Consider the following 15728-nt stretch of genomic DNA (forward strand, 5'->3'; position numbering starts at 1 on the left):
TGTGTCCAGCTGCAGGACCCAGCATTGTGCCCAAGTGCCACTCGTGCACGTGGCTGATGTCACACACACTCTGGACACGCAGTCGTGTGCTGTGTGGAGGAGGATTATGGCTGTGAACTGGGCAGTCGGGTGACCAAACCCGCTCTGTTTGTCACAGCTGCTCCTTCCAGGGGCTGATGCAACGTGGCTCTGCCGTGCGCACATTTATAAATTACCAAATGATGAATATGGGGCCATACCGCAGCAGAGTCTTCCTCTTGACAAAGTGCTGTGCTTATTCCCAGCTCTCCCTGGCCTCTGTTTTTGTTAATTTTACACTGAAGGATCAACATGCCCAGGATGCACGCGTGCATCCATCTCTCTCCCTCTCAAAGGAAATTAGTGCTTTCCTGTCACCGCAGGTGATATGAGAAGGGGAGGAAGTACACAAACTGATTTATCTGGAGCTGTCAGCTGTTTTGAGGATGTTGACTACTAAGGGTGTCAGCTCCTCCTCAGTAGTTGGCTGACTCTGAAGAAGACCCCATTCCTCATTAAAAGAGCACTGAGCTGCACTTGAAAGTGACTTTCCCACTTGTTCTCCTCTCACAAACATCACAATAACAGATTCGCTGTTTAAAGTGGCATGATCTTCATGCCAGGCCCAGGCAGCTTTGTAAAATACACCTCTGCAGCACTCGGTAGCATCGGTACCATCCATGCAAAATTCATTTGAGGTATAAACTAGAGACTATCATCACAGATGACAGTTATAGCAAATCAGCACGCTGTGTACAGTTTCATCCTTTATTCACATTATGTATCATAATAAACGTCGTCCTAGCAACACAGTTTGTTGAGAGTCAAACACAATACCCCACAATGCCTTGCCACAGATGGATGTGAGGAATCGTGGCTGTAAGAGCCTGGTGGAGCCTGAAAAGGAATCGACAATTCCTACTGTCATTTTAGGGGGCTCTTTCCTCCTCCCAGCACAGCCTTGGCAGAGAGGTGAGCAGGGAGCCTGTGTGAACTGGGGGTCTCTGCTGCACTCCGGTCCATGTGGGAGCAAAGTGGAGTGTCAGAAGCACTGGAAACTCGGTCAAAATGTGTCAAGGCTCAAAACTGGAAGGCTTGAGGAAGAAGAGGAGGGATTGTCATCTGGTTAAATTGAGAAATATTGGGGAAGAAATATTACTCAGGTGCAAGACTACATCTTCTTTTTTTTAATAACTGCTTAGTGAAAAAGCACTTCCAAGGTATTGAAAGTGAAAGAAAAAGAGATCCTAATGTAAAAATATATGCCTTTGGTATAGAATTCCACTCAGACCTAAGAGAGATGTTTCTGAGTGGAGTCGGGTGTGATTCACATAACATTTTGCCATCCCCTGGGGAATGTCATCTCCTTCTGATGTCTCCATTTGCAGGAAAGGCTTCATTGCAGGTGCAGCTCGAGGCTCCCACACCAAAGGGCTGCGCTCGCTTTCAGACCCTGACGTGCTCTTGCTCTGTGAGATACAGCAGCACATTTTCTCTAATCCTTGCCCTGGCACCTGCTCCAGCACATGTTTTTCCTTATCCCTGCTCATGATAGCCCCTGCTGACATGCTCTGTGTTACAGAGGAGCTGCTGCCTCCTGGGGTGCCGGTCAGCCCATGGTGAGGATGCTGCTTCCTCAACACTGAACCCCTGGGGAGGCCACAGGATGCTGTCCCCTGTCCCTAATGCAAATCATGTGTTCCCACTGCTGGGAAAACTATGGGAAGAGAGGCTCCAGCTCCTGTCTGAGGTGTGTCCTCAGAGAGCCTAATGAAGGATTCTGTTACGTTGAAAAAAGCTTTTCCAGGATGAAACATTATTTTCAGCTGACCCTGATTAATTTTTTTCCCTTCCTCTTACTATTTTGAACAAAATCATCACAATGTCTCTCTGAAATGGGAATACATTTATCAATATGCTGTTAGAGAAAAAAGGAAACATCTTGGAAAATCACCTTAAGTGTTGCTAAGATGCACCTAATTTCTGAATGAGCATGGAGCCACTTTCACAGCAATCCTTGTCCAGTGTGTAGTTTGACAGTTCAAAAGCGACAGAGCCAGTGAGACACAAATGCCAGAGACGTAAAGACAACCCTTCCTTGCACAAATCCTTTGGGAGGGGAGGTAACACAGATACCACAGGAGTTCAGGCTTTACACAAAACAAAGTGTAGTACCAAGCAGAGGCCTGAAACTTTGAAGCCTGGATAGCAGTCCAGAACAGAGCCCTTCCACCCTGGGGAGAGGTTTATGTCTTTCTCAGGGGTGCCATAAAACAGGATCATCCATCATCTCTCAAAGTCTCTATCTGGATCCAGAAATAGGTTTTGGGCTCCACTCTGCATAATTCATTGTTATTGTGGAGTAGTCCTGTAAACCAAAATACGTTCTCTTGGGGATTTTTAAAGTTTGTGCAGGTTTTGGTGTTACAGGAAGAACATTTGAGATTCTGTGGAAGGGAACCCAGAGCACCACCAACGAAAAAAATAAAAAAAAAGAAAAAATAAAAAACCCTTATGGTTATTAATCAGAATTTTATATACTTTTCAATTCTCCTCTCCAGGACCGATTCCAGTGCACAATAATTAAAAAGGAGCCCGTGCCGAGTGCGGTGCGCCCCCGCCCGTGGAGCGGTGCCTGGCTGATCCCATTGTCTGCGCCCTGAATGCCGAGCCCACAGTTAATAATTAGTGAGCAGCGCTTAAATGGAACGGCACAGCCGATCCCCTGGCAGGCTGGCAGAGGCGGTGGCTGAGCCAGCCAGGACTTTGTCATCTTGGCAGGGAGCAGGGCAGCTCGCTGCCATCCCGCAGCCAACGCGCCGGGCAGGGGACCTGGCGCGGCCGCCGCGCTGGCACCGCGCTCAGCCCCGCAAAGAGGTGCGGGCAGGATGGGAAGGGAAAGGGGTTTTGCCATCTTCTGTAGGAGAAAAGAAAATAAAAATAAAAAAGGAAAAAGGGACTCTCTTTTGGTATATGGAGGTTTCCTGGAGATGTCTCTCAGGTTCATATTTATTGTTTATTGCCCGTAAAACTGTGTTTCTATGCTTCACAAAGCCATCATTTCGATGTAGTCTGCCTAGCCTGAAATGATAAATGAAAGCAATGAAGGGAGAGGAAGGGTGTTCTGGTGATTAAAACTCTGGATTTGACTTGGGAAAGTAGGTTTCAGCTCCATCTCTGCCACAAACTTTGGGGTGACTTTTGACCAGTTGTTTAATCTCCTTGGGCTTATGAAGCCTGGGGAGAACAGGGATTTCTCCCTTTTAAATTTTTTTTTTGTGGGTGCTTTTATTTCCCTTGTCTGGCTAGGCTGTCCAAGTCTTTCCATTGGGAATCCTTTTTACTATGTAAAATGTGGCCAAAATGGGGTGCCACTGCAATTTAAACTCCTGTTCCCGGTATTTTAACAATGCATTCATGGATATACAGAGGGAGAGTAGTACAGTAATTAGAAAGGATGTGAATGGTGAGAGTGTGAACAGTGGCAAACCTCAGAGAGATCCTTTCCTGACTGGAGCAGGTTTATTTCCCTCAGTGGTGATTGAAATTAATATGGGCTCTTATTTTATGGAGGTACTCGTAAACTGGAGGAAGTGTGATGGCCTGTAGATGTAAAAGGTCAGAGTAAATGATCTAATAGTCCTTTTTAGCCTTAAAACTATGAAGGAAAATGAAGACTTAAAAAAATTATTCCTTTTTCCACAGTTAGACAGGAAATGGAGATGGGATGGCAAATCTAACCCCCAGGCTTGGACACTGCCTATCCCTGTCCCTTTGCTCATTCCTATGCTGGTAGGTTTCCAGTGGGGCTGGATGTCCCAGAGGGTCTCTGAGCCACCTCCCTAAAGGGTGCCTGAAAGGCAGTTGAAAAAATCCTGTTGTCAGGAGGCTTTAATTCACTGTTACAGGTGATCACCTCTCCGTTGGAAGTGTAAGGGTCCATAAATCAAGAAATGGTTGAAAACTTCTGCTCTGGTCTTTGCCAGCTCACGTTAAAGACAGCTCACGTCAGCCACATTTATGTGCCCATCCTGACTCCCTGTGCCTGCTCCTATTGCTGAACAGGGCACTTCTTGACACCACTGTCAGACCAGCCTGTGGCCCTCTTTTAATTTTCCCTTTTTTCTACTTACCCTGCAATTAAATACCCGCAAAGTGACAAACACACAAAGAGCTTAATCCACAGCCCTGTTGCACACCAGACACAAGAGTGCACCTTGGTGGGAGGCTTTCCAGACAAAGACACATAATCGCTCATCAGGGCCATTGTTTTTGCTGCACGTGTGGTCTGGATCAAGGGCTTGGCATGCACTCAGCAGTGCAGTGATTCCCTTGGGATTTGGAGGTTCCAAACTCGGACCAGCAGCCTTCTTGTGGCCATTTCCTTTACCGTCTCCAGGCAGGGAAGGGCATGCCATGGGCAATTCACACTGTGAGGGTGACGTTACAGCCCCCGGTGTCACCATCTTGTTGTCAGGATGGAGGTACCTGGACAGGGACCTCTCCCTTCCCAAGCCCTATCCAGGTAGGATCCCAATCCACAGGACATGCAGGGTCATTGTGCTCCGTGGAACTCCGCTATAAATTTGTCTAATGGTGTTTACAATCCATTTGTGTTCCTGGCCTCTTCTACCTGCTGTGCGCTAAGTTGCATAATTTAGTTATTCTTTAGTAAAATGTTTCTTACGGGCTGTTTTAACCCTGCTGCCTCATAACTGGGTGTGCCCTGGTTCTTGTGCTGTGAGAAATAATTACTTACTTCTTTCCTGTTTGCTTTCCCTATACTGTTCATGATTTTATAGACTTTATTGTGTGTTGTCTGATTTTCCTCTATCATTTTGTAGCTTGAAGGGCCACATTTTTTACAGAAGTCAGCACAATGGGAGATAAGTAGAGGATTTGGTGGGTTATTGCAGACCTTGAAATGTAGAAGAAAAATTGATCATCAGCTGAGCAAAGCATTAAATTTTAGACTTTTTATTAAAAAAAGAGTTAAAAACCCCAAACCTTTAAAAGACCAGTTTGACGTTCGACATTAGTTCCATTTCAATATTGAATCCTTTTGTTTTTATGCAAGCTGACAACTAAATGTCAGAGTCCAAGAGATTTTATACAAAAGGATTGAGACATTTTTCATTTGAGAATTGCAAAATGTTTGCATAGTCCTCTGCAATTTTCCTCCTTAACCTGCCCATTCTGTCCAATAAAAATCTCAGCAAATCTGCAGCTTCCTCACCCAAAAGGCCTGGTTTTACCCAGGTAGGAAGAGAAGCTGGCTTGAAAAACGTAGCCTAAAACACACATATTAGACTGAATATAAAAACTCTCCCAACACAAATTTGTCAGAGGTCTCGTGCCAGGCACATTTCGCATGGATTTTACCTCATGTGTGCTAAACACTCCACCAAACAAAGCCCATCCAGAAACGTGAACTCGAGAGCTGTTTAACACCGTAGATTTTCCCCTTGTATAACAATTATGGAAACAGGCTCGCTAATTGACATCGGATGCGACACTGTGAATATGTGAATGGTGTTCAATAGCCATCATAATTCCTCGTTTTACTGCTTTTGGTGGCGTAGCCAGTGGTTGTGTGTAGTAGGAGAGAATACAAAACACGCCGTTCTAGCGCCAAACTACCTGAAGATTATTGCTTTTCCCTGCTGGCCAAGTGTGCCTGGATTTTCTCACCTTTTCAAGCTCAGGTCTTTGTTCCTTTATTTATGTTTTATAAGAGGAAGAAACTAATTAATCTCTTTCCCGAAGAAATGCAGGCGTGTGCTTGTTCCCACCTGAATTTTGCTGAGGGTGAATTCCTCACTGCTGCGGTTTAGAGTCCTTGGAAATGAATGGAAATGGATTTGCCTGCTCCTGATGTCTGCTGGAGCTGGGCTGGCTGGATGGCTGGCCTGAGGTCCTTTTGGGGACCCATGAGGGTAAAACTTATTGGTGAGATGTTTGTCCCTTGTCTGCCTGCCAGACCCATGGGTGCTGGGAAGATTCCTTGTCCATAGCACAGATATTGTCCAGGATAGTTTGATGGTTGCCTGTGATTGCACATGAGAGTTCCAGCTAATCTAAGCAAGCTTTTGTTTCCTTCCCATCCTGGTAGTGTGGGATTCAGTCTTAGTCTCTCTATTCCGAGTCTGCCTAAAAACTGATTTTTAGTCATAAAAGGAGGAATTCATTTAAAAATTTATTCAACCCAAATATATAGACTTTGCTTGAAATATTCAATATCCAGTAGGAAATCCCTTGTATTGTATGCTGGGTTTATTTAGAGTAAATCTAGGAAGATCAAGACACATTTTAATATACAAATTACATTTGTTTTTAAGCTACAGTATTCTATCTGGACTCAGCCTGCTTCCATTCTTTTAAACATTAATCTTGCTTTTTGCCCCTAATCCTTTCTTTGCTACAATGAGCTTTCACTATGTGTGTGTGGGGAGGGAAAGCCCTATTAGATTATAACATTTTATGAGTTGTCAACGATATAATGACATTAGCCACCTGACTGAGAAAGTAAAAACCTTTGTGGTGTCACATAACAGGTTAGAATGGGCTGGTAAGCCCTTGTGAAATAAACAGGGTAAAAAAAAAAAAATCCCCCAAATTGTGTATTTAAATGGGTGGCTCTAACCCCTCCCTGCTTATTAGACCACCGAGAGCACATTAAATATTTTATATGTATATATCTTTCTGCTGCTCCAAAATAGATAGAGATAGGCACACACACATCAGTACATGCACATAGGCATAGACACACAAGTCTTTCAAAATCAGAAAGGTCTCAAATTTAATTGGAATGGAAAATGCTAACTAATTGGCATCCAAATTTGATTTACTGTAGAAACCTCATATTTGTTTGAAACACAACACTGTGTCTTGGAACACAAGCCCAGTCCTTCAAAAATCATACATGAGAACTGTGGAAGAATCAATTAAAGTTGATTTGGCAGATCTGCTTTTGACAAATATAAAGAAATCTCTGATTAGGCTGAGAAGAAAAGAATCCCTCTTTCGTGCTCTCTCTATTCTCTCCCTCTTTAAAGGCAGTAGATGTCAGAAGGGGGTGGGTAGTGATATGCAAAACATGGCCTCCATAACCAAAGTAGCCTGCAAAATTAGGTGTCAGCATGCAAAGCTTATTGATGTATGAATGCGGAAAATGAAAGCCGGCAGTAGACAGACGGGGCTAAAGGTGAGACAGCCACAGTGAAAGCAGCTGTACATCTACGTCAAGGTGTTGCTATATGAGCCTGCTTTTTTCTGGAGGGCCACAGCCTAACAAGCTGTGCCTGGCCATAAAATGATGAAACAATACAATGTAGGCACACACTGTGTGAATACCAAATAAATTGACCCGGGCCCCCCCCCCCCCACCCCTTCAAAGTAGGCCTGTGTGTTCATTAATAAATTCATATTCTGAGTTTTCAATAAAAGAAGAAAATGCAGTGTAAACTGGAGTTACTTAGTGACACCCAGCTCATTGCTTTTTATTGTTGCTTGCAGCTACGAAGCCTTCGCTGTGCACTAGTAGAATTTATTACTGTCTGTCTTTGTGGCAAGTTGGCGAAGTGAGCCTTTTGAAGAAAATTGACCCACACTTCATGAATATGATGAAAAATGCCAATAACACTACAAAGACAAAGCTCTTGACATTAGTGTGCAAAGAACTAAGAGACGGTAATGAAAATATTGCAATTACAAATCATATCCCTCCTCCCCGGCCGAGGGGCACGGGCATCCGGGGGCTGCTGGGGAGCCCCAGGACCCTGCTGGACATGGGCTGGGCTGGAGAATGAGGGGGAGCAGGCACCCTTTCACCGCCTGGCCCCCTCCCCATCCTCCATGCTCTGGAGGAGGGAAGGGGTGAGAAGAGGAAGGCAAGCAAAGTGCTTAATCCAACAAGGATTTCCCTCCTAGAAGGTTGGCCCTCTTCCCTCTGAGCCTGCGCGCAGAGGGAGAGTGGTCTTGTTGCTAAGGCACAAGATTAGCAGCCGTGGGGTCCAGCTTGTGCCTGCCCTTTGTCCATGCTCCTCCTAGAAGCTCCTGGACACAAACCACTGCAAGACTGTGCCTTAATTTCCCCCTCTTTAAAATATTTTTCCTTTTTTTCTTTACGAATGGAGCTTCTCTGACTGGCATCTCCTCTAAGCTACCTCATTCTGCTTGTGTGCCTGCACCCCTCCACCCTTTTGGTATTCCAGTAACAAGTTAAAAATTAGCATTTTACAAGCAGAAAGGTCTGTCTCACGGTCTCTGTCCTGGAAAGAGACAAGAAGAAGGAATGTGACATGCAAAAGTTCTCAATTTAATTCTTAACCTGGTGATATGCAACTTGATCAGTGAAAATCCATAAGGAACAAATAGGGTGGGCTTTTTTTTTCCCCACCCAGCAGCTGATGGAGCACTGGAACAAGGCAGCTAAGAGGAAAAGAACTAAAAAAAAAAATAAAATAATTAAAATCAACAATGAAAGGCTGTTTAGCCCTATGTTGAAAATTTGCCACTTTCTGAACTTATCATCAATCAAATTTTCCATCACCAAGATAAACTGTAAGTGCCAGGTGCTTTGTTTATGCATTCTGCTCTTATATTTATTGTGGAGAGACCTGCTAAAAATCAAATAAAAAGCAAGCATGCTATCTACTAAATTTGGATGTGACAGTCATAGGTAAAATATCTTGCCATGCTGGAATACTGGTGCCTGAACAAATCAGTTGAGCTTTGCCGTTCTCGTGCTCCTCTTCCCGTTTGTAGGGGGTGACACTTGTAAGTGACAGCAAACCACAACTTTTCCTTTGTGCTACGTGGCCAGTGATGAGATAGATAATTGTGACGTCAACCAGAAAAATTCTGCAGGTCTGTATGGACTGATGGACTTCAAATATGAGCTGGAACTCTCAATACCTGGGAATCGCTCTTCCATCCACTTGTGGATCCTAGGTGTGATTCCTGATGTAGTTTTGAGGTCCAGGTACAGCCCCAAAGCACTCAGACCTCTGAATGCACATCAGGGTTATCTCAGCACCCTGAGCATCTCTTTTCTCATGGTGTGCTCTCATTTTTCTGTCCTGGTCATGGAAGACCTGCCACATCTGAGGAGTCATCAGTAGCTGTGTCCCTGGTGGCTGAATCCTTCCATGGAACATCCTCATTAGAGGCACCATGAACCCAGCAGGAGGAAATGACTGCTTTGAGGCAGACTAAACTGGATGTTATACACTTTTTCATGTTTTATAAATCACTTAGAGTTTTACAGCAAATTATGAGGACAAAAGAGATTGAAAAGGAAAGTGAGTAAAGAAGCATCCAAACAGCAAGAGCAGCTACTGTATAACAGGTGGAAAAATAGCAAAATGGACTGATTATGTCTGAACATCCATCCTTCTGAAGCAACTGCAGGTTAGAAATCATTGCTTGTGTTATATGGCTTTGAAAACAAGGCTGATGCAGAAAGCTCTGGAGGAAAATATGAGACCATCACATAGATCAGAATGATGCCAGAGTAAAGAAGAAAAAAAAAACAAAGAGCCTGAGAGAGCCAGCAGATTGTCCAGCTATAAGGAGCAGTGTTGAAATCCAGAGGAAACTTTCATCAAAGTCTGACTTAAGTGCAAGGGTTCAGACCTGACTAAGGAGCAGCTCATTTTCTGTTGCTCCAGAGCAAGACCTGTCCCCCCAGATCAGAGTGAGCGAGCGAATGTTCTCTTGCTCAGCGGAACGAGGCAGTGGCACAGGCTGGCCACAGATGGGGAATCTCACAAGTAACGATGAAGCCATTAGATAACATATTGGAGTGACTCTGCTCAGCAGGCTGAGTGCCTGCTCAGTGAAAAAAAAGAGGGGAGGAGAAAACACTGTGTAATCATACAGCCACCATGTTCTACTTTCTTTCTTTCTTTCTTTCTTTCTTTCTTTCTTTCTTTCTTTCTTTCTTTCTTTTCTTTCTTTCTTTCTTTTCTCCTCTCCTCTCCTCTTCTTCTCCTTCTCCTTCGCCTTCTCCTTCTCCTTCTCCTTCTCGTTCTCCTTCTCCTTCTCCTTCTTCTTCTCCTTCTCCTCCTTCTCCTTTCTCTCCATCAACATTAGTCTTCTGCACCTCTTTCCTTTCCAGAGCATTTTGTGGCTTGTCTCTCTGGCAGGTGATGTCCCATTTACAGTAAATACCCTTCCACAGGAAGCTACAGGTTTCATGATGGGACACTCCTCCTTGCTGCTGGGAACATGGACCAGCCTTGTAGTGAGCTGATCCCCCAATCAAAAATGTTTGTTCACTTTATTCCTTGTATTTCACAAAAAATGCAACCAGGTAATGGGGCAGTTTATTTGGCATGATTGATTATGGGTAGTGATGACTGGAAATCCAGCTGTGACACTGCTGGACTTGTCTGCAGGTCAGATACGAGGAGATACGTTTTTCAGGTCTTGGCATGTTTAGCATTTTGGGATGAACAATTTATCTACCTGGGTTCATTCTGCTGCTCCCAGAACTGATTGCATATTAGCATGTCTCATGAAAATCATGCGTGACATTACTCTTGCATCTATATATTGAAAATAAATGAAACTGGGGCCGGATAAAATCCCTTTGAAGTCGGTGGAAATGTCTCCCATGAACTTCAATATGAACAGATGAACATAGAAATACAGGATTGGAAAGGACCTCCTGGGTCACTGAGTCAGTCCTCTGCTGTGCCCTGCACATCCCTTCTCCACTGGTTGTTTCTCTTTAGCCTGTCTAAGGCTGAGGATGTGCTCAGCATATTGCTGGAATGGTTATCCAGAGTGGGATTTGTGCGTTACGGGTAAGCAGCGGCTCCCGCGCGTTTGATTTGTCAGCTCTTACAGGCGCGAGCAATTCCCAGCGCGTCATCTTAAAATCATCGTCAGGTGGATGAACGCAGGTGTCAGCAAGGCTGGAGGGGGTACAGGGCTATCTGCATTCCCTCTGTGTGTTTGTCACAGCTCTGAATACTCACATCACAGTTCCCAGCGAGTGGTGGATGGGATTCTTCATCCTTGCAGCAAAGAGTGGGGACTGATCGCAACAAAATGAAAGGGCCCCAGTTTTGTGGCAACTTTAAAAGTTATAGGAAAAGGAAGCCCATGTTCTTTGGGTTCTTTCTTTGTTTTTGCATGGTGTTCCGAATGCTGAAAGTGAAAAGAAATTATTGAAAGGTAGGACAAGGAAGATTTCATGCCGTTTTATTCGATGACAATTACTTATAAAGAGAAAATAGAAGAAAGGGCTGGAAAGGGTTAAAATTAAAAGCTGTTTCTAAAGCCTGCAATAATAATACAATAGACTGGTGGTAGCCACAGGCAGAATTTACTGTCCTTGGTCTAGTGAACCAGTATTAACCCTTCAAGTGTCCATGATGGCTCCGTGCACAGTGTCACTTTCTGCTCCAGTGTATGGATGTATGCTTTCTGTCAGATTGCTCAATTAATTATAATTGTCCTACCTTTAAAGGGATGGCCCTGGGCATACTAGGGGGTGTGGCCCTCATGGGGTTTTATTTCAAGCCATATCCTACTGTCTCCCACTCAGTCAATGAATCTTACTCATCAATATTTAATGACCCAAGTGTACCTTCCTTTTTTTTCCCCCCTTTAAATTATTCTTCTACACAGCTAGACAGGTGCATTGTCTTCCTGTTACGTTCTGGCGACAGAGAGGATGCTGCCTCGCTCTGTGTTAGCATCTAAGGAAGAGGTGGGTTAGAGCCACCCAAAATTTTGAGCAATGGGCATTACAGACCTCCTGCGCTGCCTCTGAGGTGTGACAATAGGTGTCTTACTGCAGACTCATTACCCAACAGGAATTCATCATCTTCAAAGCTGCTTTTACTGGCTCTAGCACACGGGAAGAAATCTGTTTTAAGGAACAGGGCAGGAGAGACATCTCAAAGACTGTCCTTATTTTATTCTGTAGTGCCATCTCAGCTGCTCTGAAAGCTACCAGTGACACATATCGTGCTGTTCACACCTTGGTATACTCTTGGACAAGAACCACATCCTGTGTATTATTGATATTTTATGACAAAGTAAAGCAATTTTTAAAACATCAGGCCGCCCATCTGCTCTGAACTACTTTTCACAATATTCAAAATAGATGTGTTTCCCTTTTCTGTTTTCATATGAGGGAAATGCAGACCACAGTTAGGTTATGAGACTGAGGGCCAGGAATTTTTCTACTTTTAATCCTGTCTCTGACATTGATTCCTTCATTAGCCTTGGGCAAGTCATTTCACTTGGATATATTCGAATCACCACATCTATAAAATGGAGATGCAGTGAGGTGTCATGGAGATTTATTAGGCTGTGTCTGCAGCATACTTTGAAGAAGTCAAACCTTATACACCTGTTAATGAATGGAATTTTAAAATATGAATGAAAACATTTTCTCGTTTCAGAAGCCCAAGTTCTGAAGGAGTGTCCCACAGACCCGTGACTCCTGCCGCAGTCAGCAGGTAGGATTTTACACTCTCTGCATAAACTCATCCAAGAAGAATTACCTGGAACTTAATATTGTGGCAGCACCATGACCAGACAGCTTCCTGGTCAGAAATGTGTCGTTATTCCTGGGTATCTTATTGTTCCTGAGAAATGAAAAAAGGCAGTTTTTACAGTTAAAAAGTCTCCAGGAGTAGTTTAGGCAGTTGGGGTATCTTATTGTTCCTGAGAAATGAAAAAAGGCAGTTTTTACAGTTAAAAAGGAGTAGTTTAGGCAGTTGTTGCTCTGGGACTGGGAGATATACAGGGAAATTAGATTCCTGCATAATTTGATCACAAAGGAGTAAAATGCTAGGCTTGCATGAGTGTTTTGCTACCAGCCTGGGTGAAGCCAAGATCTCATCCAAGTGACAGGTAAGCTTCAGTGAGAGACTTGGGAGATTCATGCGGACTTGGAGCCTTTCCCGGCAGCGTGGTCTGGTGAAAGTCAGTGATTAGCAGAAGTGTCTTTAGCCTGAAGAGGAGCTTGTGAGATGAGTTGGTCCCATTCTCAGTGCCTGCATTGACTCAAAAGTCCTGGCGTGGGCAGAAAGGCCTGGAAAAGGATGTGCGGCCCGGTCTGCCTCCCCACTCACCTGGGGATGACACACAGCTCAGCTGTGGCACTGGCCAGACCCGGAACAAGCCTCTGCCACAGTTACGTTGTGTTTACTCACGCCGGGCTTTCTGCAGACGAGAATAAATGGAATAAATGCCCTCCATGACTAACCTGTGCGTGACTCACCAGCCGTAGGCCAGCCGGGCCTGGAGCAGCTGTGGGAATCCGCGGTGCGCTGAGGCGTGGCTGAGGCCAGCGCTGACCCCTCGCAGCAGCCAGCGGGGCTCTCGCAGAAACTCCAGATGGTTCCTGCAGGGCTGGGGCAGCGGGGGCACAGCCACAGCATGGTCCCCAACCCTGCTGCTGTCCCCTGCCCAGCCACTTCCATCAGCCCCCCAGGCTGCCAGCTACCAACCCGTCATTGCTGCTGGCTTCCCAGCGTCTCTGCACAAAGCAGCGCTGCAGGGATTTTGAGGAAACCTCATGGAGCAAAGTGGTGGTGGTGGTGATTCAGCAGGGAATGGGAGGAGGTGGTAGGAGCCCAGTCTGAAGAGAGGAAGACACCTCTCTTAGGAAACTGGGGTGTCTCCAGTGACATCCCTACAAGGAGATCGAACAGCAGCAGGAAGGGTGAGTCTCCTGCAGAAGATAAAGTAAGGCCCAAAAGTCATGGTGCCATGATAAGATAGGGTTCATTTTAGACACCCGAAGCAGTTAGAATTAAGCTTTTCCCTGTCCAGGCATATTTAACACAGAGCTCAGCTGTGGCTGTTTCCTATGAGGAAAGCTGACAACTTGCTTCTCTCCAGCCCCTGCTTAACTTCACAGTCATAACCAAACCCATTTTTTCTGCTAACATGTAATATTACAAAAAGGACGTTTAAAAAGTCAAGAATTTCCCTGCATGGTCTAGTTGCAACACAATTTTAAAGCCTGTGCTCAGGCCTTGCTACTCTGTGAGCAGAAAGCAGCTGGGAGTGTTTCAGAGGGAGCTTGCTTAGCCCTGGGGGAATGGATGAAGAGGGTGTTTCTGTGACTTGTTTGCAAACCCCTGTGGCTGTTTTGAGGAGAGGCTCCTGGGATTTTACACAGTCATGAACATCCCTTCTGACTCGGAAAGATGGCTTCTGTCCAGGGTTTGGCAAAAAAAAAAAAAAAAAAAAAAAAAAAAAAAAAAAAAAAAAGAGAAAGGAGGGGCCCCCTTCAAAGGATGAGTTTTGCTGGTTTAGAAATAAAATGTGGTTAATGAAACCGCCATTCACCACCCTCCTTGCAGTGCTCCTCTGCCCATTCCAACATTAAGTAAGGAAAATAAGGAGTGAACGCAAAAGTATCCAAGTTAGTTGTGGGCAGACCCATGGTAATAAGAGAGCCTTGGGCTCCAGAGGCACCTGGAAGTGCAGATAAGATCAGATCAGGTCAGAGAGGGAGCCTGGCAGCCATGGTCCTGCTGTGTGGAGCGTGGTGAGCCGCAGCCCAGCCTGCCAGGAGCAGGTGCCGCTGGCCTCTCTTCAGCTCTGCACCATTCCAGTGAGGGGCTGGGTCCTTTCCCTGAGAGACCAGGAGGGAAATCAAGTAAAAGTGAAGTGATTTCCACTTTCATCAGTATCCCCAAGTTGCTGCGTGCTTGCTAAGCTTCAGGCTGTTTGGTTTTCTCTTTCTGAAGCTGACAGTGTCATTTCCACACTGGAAGCCTGTTTCACCGTGTTTCTGGCAAACCCCTTTGGTTAGACTTGTTTCGCCACATCGTGATCTCTTTTTATAGCCTGCATCTGCCAGGAAAGCTCTGTCATTCATTGTCCTCCTCTCTGCCATGTTCATTTCCAGCTGGGTCCAAAATGCCCTTGTGCTTCTGAAGCAAAGCAAAGCCTCCTGGCTTGGTGGCCAGAGCAGGAGGGATAGAGGGAGCGTATTCCTTACACCACTGGATATAAGTGGTGTTCACAAGTGGGGAAGAGGAGGGAAAAGGAGATCCCCAGCACACACAAAGTAGGCTGTGGGACTTCCACTCCCCTTCTCAGTGACATCCCTTCAAGAGGTGGCTGCCCCAGGCACCTCCAAGTTTACCTGTGTCCACTCCTGGTTTGTTCTTGTGGAGAGGAACATTTCCCCAGGAGAAATTCCATATTTGCGACTTTCAGGGTTGCACTGTTCCTCCATTTCCCTGTTACTCATCTTGTTATGGATGAGAATTGTGTCGGTGTGAGCCACTGTGTTTAAACCTGGGACAGAACTGAAGCACCTGTATTTTGGCCACTGGATTTCCATAGCCATAGTGGAAGAGTGCCAGAAATAGGTATTAATACATATAAAGTTGTTTAATTGCTGTTCTGTTGACAAGGTGGCAGAAGTATCCATGGCAGAATTCATGGCTACTTTGTACAAGGCCAAAGGGGGGGACAAAAGTCCTTTTGACCATGGTTTTGCTACAATCTCTCTTGGACCATGTTTGACAAAAGGCTTTCTTGAAGTTCTTTGAAGAAAGTTCATTTTTCAGCAAACTTGTTTGGGGTGAATCTGGGATGGCTGGAGATGCAGGTATAAATTTGAGGGTTTGTGTAACATCTGCTCAAAGTCACATCAGGGCTGTGCTTGCTGCTCACTTAGAGAGCTGAAACCATTTTCTAGGCACAGACCATCTCCATTTTCC

Source organism: Pyrgilauda ruficollis, unplaced genomic scaffold (genome assembly GCF_017590135.1).
Source record: "Pyrgilauda ruficollis isolate IOZ18807 unplaced genomic scaffold, ASM1759013v1 scaffold31, whole genome shotgun sequence".
NCBI classification, from domain to species: Eukaryota; Metazoa; Chordata; class Aves; order Passeriformes; family Passeridae; genus Pyrgilauda; species Pyrgilauda ruficollis.